Source organism: Tupaia chinensis, unplaced genomic scaffold (assembly GCF_000334495.1).
Source record: "Tupaia chinensis unplaced genomic scaffold, TupChi_1.0 Scaffold149696_1, whole genome shotgun sequence".
NCBI lineage: Eukaryota > Metazoa > Chordata > Mammalia > Scandentia > Tupaiidae > Tupaia > Tupaia belangeri.
Genome location: NW_006209541.1, coordinates 1,103,341 through 1,111,784, shown reverse-complemented (window position 1 = coordinate 1,111,784; position 8,444 = coordinate 1,103,341). Strand labels below are relative to the sequence as shown.

General features: G+C 38.7%; 1 pseudogene; it reads right to left on the bottom strand.

Moving 5' to 3' along the window:
- Positions 1-319: 319 nt before the first annotated feature.
- Positions 320-8,320, bottom strand: LOC102468084 (elongation factor 1-alpha 1 pseudogene; annotated as a pseudogene).
- Positions 8,321-8,444: the final 124 nt, after the last annotated feature.

Genomic DNA, 8,444 nt, shown 5'->3' with positions numbered 1-8,444 from the left:
CTCATTTAGCTTTGTTTTAATGGGACTCGAAATTCTGTGACCGATTTTTGGTCAAGTTGTTTCCATTAAAAAGTACTTATTTTAAGAATGAATAACTTAAAACAGCCACACATAAACAAATAAAACAAAACAAAAACAAACAAACAAAAACCCCAAAATGGTCCAAAAAACATTTTCCTTTCTTTCTGAAGGTCTTACGAAGCATTGTTATCATTAACCAGTCTTTTACTATTAAACTTAAATGGCCAATTGAGACAAACAGTTCTGAGACTGTTCTTCCAACTCTGATAAAGACTGGGGTGGCAGGAATTAGGGACATTCACTTAGCCTTCTGAGCTTTCTGGGCAGACTTGGCAACCTTGACAGCTGCAGCAGTCTTCTTGTCTATGGTTTTGAGGACACTCATAATGGTCTGTCTCATATCATGAACAGCAAAATTACCTAGAGGAGGATAGTCAGAGAAGCTCTCAACACACATGGGTTTGCCAGGAACAATCAACAATGGCAGCATCACTGGATTTCAAGAATGTAGGGCCATCTTTCAGCTTCTTGCCAGAAGCTTGCACTCAATCTTCTTGCAATCAATCTTTCCCTTCAGCTCAGCAAATGTGCGTGCAATGTGAGCTGTTGACAAACCAAGACAGGTCCATAGCCAGCACTGATATTCAGTGGTGTGGACCTGTTGGCCACTCCCCACTCTGAGTTCAGTAGCTTGAAGTCTGTAGGATTTTCCTACACTAAAGATTCCAAGGTATGAATGGCACTGATGGGAGCCTCCTGCCTTCCCTTTTGCCATCATGAAAGTTCATCCAGACTTCAAGCCAATATTTCCTCGATAGATGTAGCAGTAGATGCTTTCCCCCTCTCTCTATAGGAGACCATCCCATCTTTACACACTATAGCATCTCTACTGAATATCAATGCTCTTCCTAAAAAACAAACAAACAAACAGTTTAATATCATTTGCTTAGTCTTTCTTTGGGCCTTTTCTTACAGGAAGGAAGTGTATTAAACACATCTAGTCATCCATTTTTCTTGAAATTTATCACTCTCACTAGTTCTAATTGAAGATTTAGTATGATTAATTTTTCTCTCCTTTCCAAGCACATAAATAAATAATCATCTATGTATTCTAAAATGTGTTTAGTAACTGGCCTAGATTTTTTGATATACATGTACAACTAATATAAATACACTTTCAGATAACACTACATCATTTCACAAGTATTGCAAGTACCTTAAAACAGTATTCTCAGCTATTTCTCCTGCATCATCCTGTGAAAGTTTGTCAGAATAAAAATGGAATTATTCATGTCAACTCAGAGTAAACCAAGTTGGGGAAGAGCATAGAAGATGTGTTTTCTCATGCAAGTATAACAGGTGTGTTTTCTCATGCAAGTGTAACAAAACCACAACCTTGTACAAAGGCAAGGAGTGACACAAGGACTATGTCCATAACGACATCTGCTCAGAGATTGCCGGGCTAAAGTGGACATGACACCATCTTTGATACCGATTTTGGTAACAAAAGATAAATGTCACAAAACAACTGGTACAATCCCCTGAACCCTCCTACTTGTACTTTTTGTTTATGAAACCTGTCTGAAGATTGTAAGACCTCAGTGATCATGTTTGGAGAGAAACCTGACTAATGTTCATCTGGGTTGTGTGTTGGGTGCAGTTCACATGGTTATGCCTAAATAAACATGCTTTTGATGAGCCAGGAAGGTAGTCTGTTAAGACTCAGTTACATTCTGATTAAATAGCTTTCCTTGGCAGGACTTCCTTAAGAAAAGAGCTCTATTGGTGTATTTCAGAATGGTTACATTTTAACTCCTGCTGCAAAAAAGTTTTGTTTTGTTTGTTTCTGGTTTTTACCCAGAATTTAGTAGCACTGCTAAAGATAAAAACCCATTACAAGGAAGAGACATATTCTCTTAGCTTGGTCCCTATAAGTTTCTATGTCTCAGACTAGTCTGTGCAGTCTCCAGCAATTAGTCACTTAACCTTTATGTATACTTGCCATGCTCCTGGTAAGCTGTGATGCCATCTTACCCATCTGTCTCTCCAGATTTGGGAGAGGTGGTTTGCCTTGTGGTCTTAACTCGTTGATGGATCTAAGAAGAGTTATTGATTTTCAGTTTGCTCAGCCTTTTCTCTTATTTTGGGGCTAGAGTGATGTCTTCTGAGCTCATTGCATGTCAGACTAGAAAATGGAATCTGACAGTTTGCTTTTAATATTTTACCTTTGTCTATGGTGTTCTGCAATTTCAGTGAGATATATTTGGTCTGCATTTGATTTTATTTATTCCGCCTGAGATAATCTGAATAGTCTTCTGTTTCTCAAATTCTGGCTTATTCCCAGGACTTCACTCCTTAAATATTGCATTTATTTTATTTTATTTTTCTTATTCACTCTTCTGGGACTCTAATTTTGTTAACCATGCTGATTCATACTTGTGTCCCTTGACCCCTTTTCTCATAATTTTCATCTCTTTAGCTATGGCAACAATTTCCTTGAATCAATTAGTCAGTTCTTGAACTCTTTCTTCAATTGTGTGTAATCAACTGTTATCCCATTTTAAGTGAATTTGATATATTCCAGGGCTAAGTTTTCCTTTTTTAATTGTTCTGATTGATTCATTTTCAATTCAATTTTTCTTTTTTGTACAATTATATTTCTTAATTATTGATGTTAAATTTTAATCTATCTAGTTATTTTAATCAATAATTTTGTAGCCTCTTCCAGATGATTTAATTATTTGTCATTCTTACTACATTAATTCTATTGTTTATTACACTGGTGTTCCAAATAGAATTATATTTCTACTTATCATGCTATTTTTATTGTGAGCTTATCCTCACTAGAGCTTTTTATATTATTTTATTATCATAATTTTTATATTACATTTAATCACATATATCTTTACAGTGTATTACATTTCTTTTTCAAACATGATTACCATGCATATCAGCCAAGACAAAGAAATTACTATCCACATCATCATCAAATAGCTTTTGATCATTTTTTCAGATTAATATTATTATTACTTATTCTAATTATTTTTAAACATTCAATCACTATATATCATTTGGCTTCTAAAGAGAGTTTACCCAACATGAAATACTTCTCGGACCAGTCCATTGAGAATACTATACATGTTATCATCAATAAGTAATAAGCCATTTCTGTGTCCCAATAATGTCATGCCTCTCTATTTATTCTCTTTCTATTCTTCTCTATACTCAGCTCCATTCCACACTATCTTCATCATCTATTACTATTTTCATTGCTTTTATGCCTTCCAATATTTTAGTCTCTAACATAATACTCCCTAGAGTTTGATCATACTTTGTGGTCTACAAGGCCTGAAGTATGAACCATTTATTATAAAATAGTTTAAAGTTTTTTCATATCCAGGACTAGAGAGATTTTAATGATCTAGAAATATATTTTATTTAATGTTGGAGGCTGAGGGATTTATGTATAATAAATTTGTTCTAAATTTGAAATATAAACCTTGATGAAGGAAATCTTGGGGTTTCAGTTTCCCATTGATAACATTTCATTTTACTACACAAAGTAATAGAAAAATGTCAAGATTTCTCACCATTTCTCTAGCATTGAGTTGAAAATTTTCTGTCCTATGCGAACTAAAGAGCCTTTGAACTTCATTCTGAAAGGGCACCTGGTGTGCAGCTTCCCCATGGCAGGTAGCCCATTGCTGAACCTTGTGCATCTGGAGCCTTTCCCTGGGCTAACTATGTACTCTGTGGGCTTGGAGCTGGTAGAAGGCATTTTTCCTTGGCTGTTAGTTCTTTCTTGGGTGCAGGAAGACTTCCCTGCTTATCTTTCAAATTCGGCAGTGTAACAACTTTTGCCATTGTGTGCACTTAGTCTGTCATGTGGCCCAAAGACATGACCCTATTTCATATGTTATTCTGATGTGCCTACATTGTGAAAGGGCTGTTCTTTTTATTCTACAAGGTCGCTATTCTAGGAAAACATCCTGGTGAAGGGGAAGGAGCAAAGCCTTGGCAATAAAGCAGCTCTGAGGCTTAAATGCTCACTTATGATCTCATGACCTTAGGGAAGCTATTTAAACTTTTTGAGACTTAAAATGACAAAGTGGAATACTGCTGTTTCTATTATCTTTGCAATAATCTGAAGGAAAGAAAGAATATACTTTGCATCGATGAAACAGAGACAGGAGTATCCATGACACACGGTATGAAGGACCAGTTCCATAATTGGTATTATACAGTACAAAAGGAAATTATGACAATTTTATTACAAATTATTAAGAGTTTAAAAATAGTGGTATCTTTAAACCAAAACTGGAACCCTTCTAACCTCAGGGCCTTGTGCTTCTACACAGGTACAATGTCCACAAAACCAACCCTGATATGAGATATGAAAGAGGTTCTAAATGTAGTGTTCAAACAGGGGGCTAGAAGCCTCTGAAAGATCCCATAGCTCTAAATCACTGGGAAAGTATAAAGTAGTACATTCTGAGGAAGAATCAAAACCTAACAAATTCACAGAAAAATTCTTTCAGTAAGTGTCTAATAGTGGTACATAAGCAATTGGACTTCATGCTTTCAGGACCTGGGTTTGCATATCACACTGTTCTTTAGTTTCATCATTTGTAAAATAATTAAAAAAAAATGGCAGAGCTTTCCTTATAGAGATACTGAGGCAATTAGATAAAAGGTCTTGGAAAAGTATGTGTCACATACTGCTAATAACAAATAAGGTACACATTAGTACATTTTAATTTTCTCATTTAGCTTTGTTTTAATGGGACTCGAAATTCTGTGACCGATTTTTGGTCAAGTTGTTTCCATTAAAAAGTACTTATTTTAAGAATGAATAACTTAAAACAGCCACACATAAACAAATAAAACAAAACAAAAACAAACAAACAAAAACCCCAAAATGGTCCAAAAAACATTTTCCTTTCTTTCTGAAGGTCTTACGAAGCATTGTTATCATTAACCAGTCTTTTACTATTAAACTTAAATGGCCAATTGAGACAAACAGTTCTGAGACTGTTCTTCCAACTCTGATAAAGACTGGGGTGGCAGGAATTAGGGACATTCACTTAGCCTTCTGAGCTTTCTGGGCAGACTTGGCAACCTTGACAGCTGCAGCAGTCTTCTTGTCTATGGTTTTGAGGACACTCATAATGGTCTGTCTCATATCATGAACAGCAAAATTACCTAGAGGAGGATAGTCAGAGAAGCTCTCAACACACATGGGTTTGCCAGGAACAATCAACAATGGCAGCATCACTGGATTTCAAGAATGTAGGGCCATCTTTCAGCTTCTTGCCAGAAGCTTGCACTCAATCTTCTTGCAATCAATCTTTCCCTTCAGCTCAGCAAATGTGCGTGCAATGTGAGCTGTTGACAAACCAAGACAGGTCCATAGCCAGCACTGATTTGTCCTGGATAGTTCAGGATAATTACCTGAGCAGAGAAGCCAGCTGCTTCCACTGTTGGGTCATTTTTGCTGTCACTAGCAACATTGCCACACCAAATGTCTTTGACAGACATGTTCTTGACATTGAAGCCCACATTGTCCCCAGGAAGAACTTCACTCAAAGCTTCATGATGCATTTCAACAGAATTTATTTGTTATCACAACGACTAGTTCAAAGGTGACCACTATACCAAGTTTGAGCACACATGTCTCCACTCAACCCACAGGAACAGTGCCAATACCAATTTTGTTCACATCCTGGAGGGGCAGACAAAAGTGCTTGTCAGTTGGATGAGTTGGTAGTAGGATGCAGTCCAGAGCTTCAAGCAGTATAGTTTCACCGGCATTGCCACTTTCCATCCCTTGAACCACAGTGTATTAGCACTTGGCTCCAACGTGTTGTAACCATTACAACCAGAAACTGTCACAAATGCTACTGTGTCAGGATTGTAGCCAATTTTCTTAATATAGGTGCTGACTTCCTCAAAAATTTCCAAGTGTTTCTTCTGACTGTACGGTGGTTCAGTATAATCTGTTCTGTTAACATCAACAATTAGTTGTTTCACACCCAGTGGCATAAGCTAGAATGACATACTCACAGATCTGCCCATTCTTGGAACCACTGCCTTCAAATTCACCAATACCAGTAGCAACAATCAGGACAGCGCAGTTGGCCTGAGATATGTCTGTAATCATGTCTTTGATAAAGTGTCTGTGTCCAGGGGCATCATTGGTAGTCACATAACACTTGCTAGTCTTAAATTTCCACAGTCGGGACCAGCAGTTAGCATAATGGCTATGTCGTGGGACTCCCATGTACTCGACCACAGTTTGAGTCCTGGACCTGATGGCGTAAACTCACACCAGGCACGTGTGTGTGTGTGCTTAAGATCCCAAGAGGAGAATGGAAGAGAGGGAATTGCAGTGTGGCCATGACCACTGGGGAATGATTTCTCGCTTTCTGTCTCTCTGTCAATCTCTGTCTTTCTGGTGAGTGCACACACCCTATAGCAATAACCTCTCCAAAAAAAGGAAGAAAAAAAAAAGAAAAAAATTTCCACAGTTAAATACCTATAGTGATACCACACTCATGTTCACTTTTCAGTTTATTCAAAACCCATACGTGGAGACCTTTTCCATCTTCCCTTCTCCTCAAATTTTTTGATGATTCTTTTGTAAGTCTCACCACATTTGTAGATCAGATGGCCAGTAACTGTGGACTTGCTGGAATCTATGTGTTCAATGATAATGATATTGATGTGAGTCTTCTCCTTTCCCACTTTGGTTTTAGTGAGACCTGTGTTCTGGCAGCAACCCTGTTACCAAAAAAAACCCATTAGTGTTTGTTTTCCTGAATCAGATACTTCTAACCCTGTCTCAATTAGTAGAAAATATATGAAGAAGTAAGTCTTTCAAAAAATGCTATGTTAATCTAGAGAAATGTAAATAAGACATTATACCTTTCACCTAGATTTAGATAATTGGAAAAGACATGGTGTATTTTTCTGTTTTTCTATGCAAAAAGTACATCATGACTTTTCCAAAAATCCAGTATAGTCCAAATAGGTAATGTGGTTTTGTGCAAATAAAAAAAAGAAAAAAAGCTGTGGGAACCAGCAGTTAGCGTAATGGCTATGTCGCTGGACTCCCACATAGTCAACCGCGATTCGCGTCCCGGACCTGGTGGCTTAAAACTCACGCTGGGTGTGTATGCGTGCGTGCCCAAGATCCCGAGAGGAGAATGGAGGAGATGGGATTGCGGCGTGACCATCCCCTCTGGGGGGTGATTTCTCGCTTTCTGTCTCTAATGTCTCTCTCTGTCTGGCAAGTGCATGTGCCCTATAGTGAAAAAATCTCTCAAAAAAAAAAAAAAATCCTAGATAGAAAGATTTCAGATATTTTTTAAGAGTTATTTTATTTAACTTTATTTATTAATTTTAATTTGACCAGAGAGAGACAGAGGAAGATGAGCAAGAGAGAGAAAGTGAAAAGGTAAGCTGCCAGGATTGATACTCGAACTGCGGTAGGCCATGTGGAAGTCCAGGACCCTTAACCACTGTGCTACTTGCTGGCCCCTCGGTTATTGTTTTAATAAACTTGATATCTAGGAGGACTTTCTTATTTTACAAAATTTAGCTATGAAGATGACAAAATTTATTATATAATAGAAAAAATTTTGTGTGTGGCCAAATTAAAGTACAACAGATATCTTTAAAACTGACAAAGAATACAATATTGGAACCAGCACTTGGCATAATGGCTATGTCTCTGGACTCCCATGTAGTCAACCGTGGTTCGAGTCCTGATCCCGGTGGCTTAAAAATCACTCCAGGCACATGTGCGTGCATGCCCAAGATCCAAAGAGGAGAATTGGAGAAGGAGGGATTGCAACATGGCCATCCCCCAAGGGGTGATTTCTTGCTTTCTGTCTCTCTGTCTTTCTGGCAAGCACACATGCCCTATATGAAAAAACCTCTGAAGGAAAAAAAAAAAAAGAATACAGACAATATTTTGCCAAGAGTGAACTTTCTGTAATAAATATAAGGTTTTCTCAAACTTTTCTCTCTCTCTCTCTCTCTCTCTCTCTCTCTCTTTTTTTTTCTTCAGGAAGAATGTTGAGTATGCTTTCATTGCATGAGCTCCATGCTAATTTCCTGAATTGTATACTTCATATTTTTTGCACATGGGCCGCCCGGCCCCCCGCTGCCTCTCCGGTGCTGCGTGTGTCCCGTGCTCGGCGCTGACGCGGGCCGGTGGTGCGGACCAGCCAAGGTCACCATCCTTCCTTTCTCTGGCCTGGCGGGAGAACGGGAGGTGGCGCTGGGTCTGGCGCATATTCGCACACTTGGGGCTGGCGAGTGGCCACCAGGCCTGCGCATGGCCACTGGGCCTGTGCCTGCGTGTGGCCACCGGGCCTGAGCGTGTGGCCACCGGGCCTGTGCGTGGCCGCCGGCCGCCG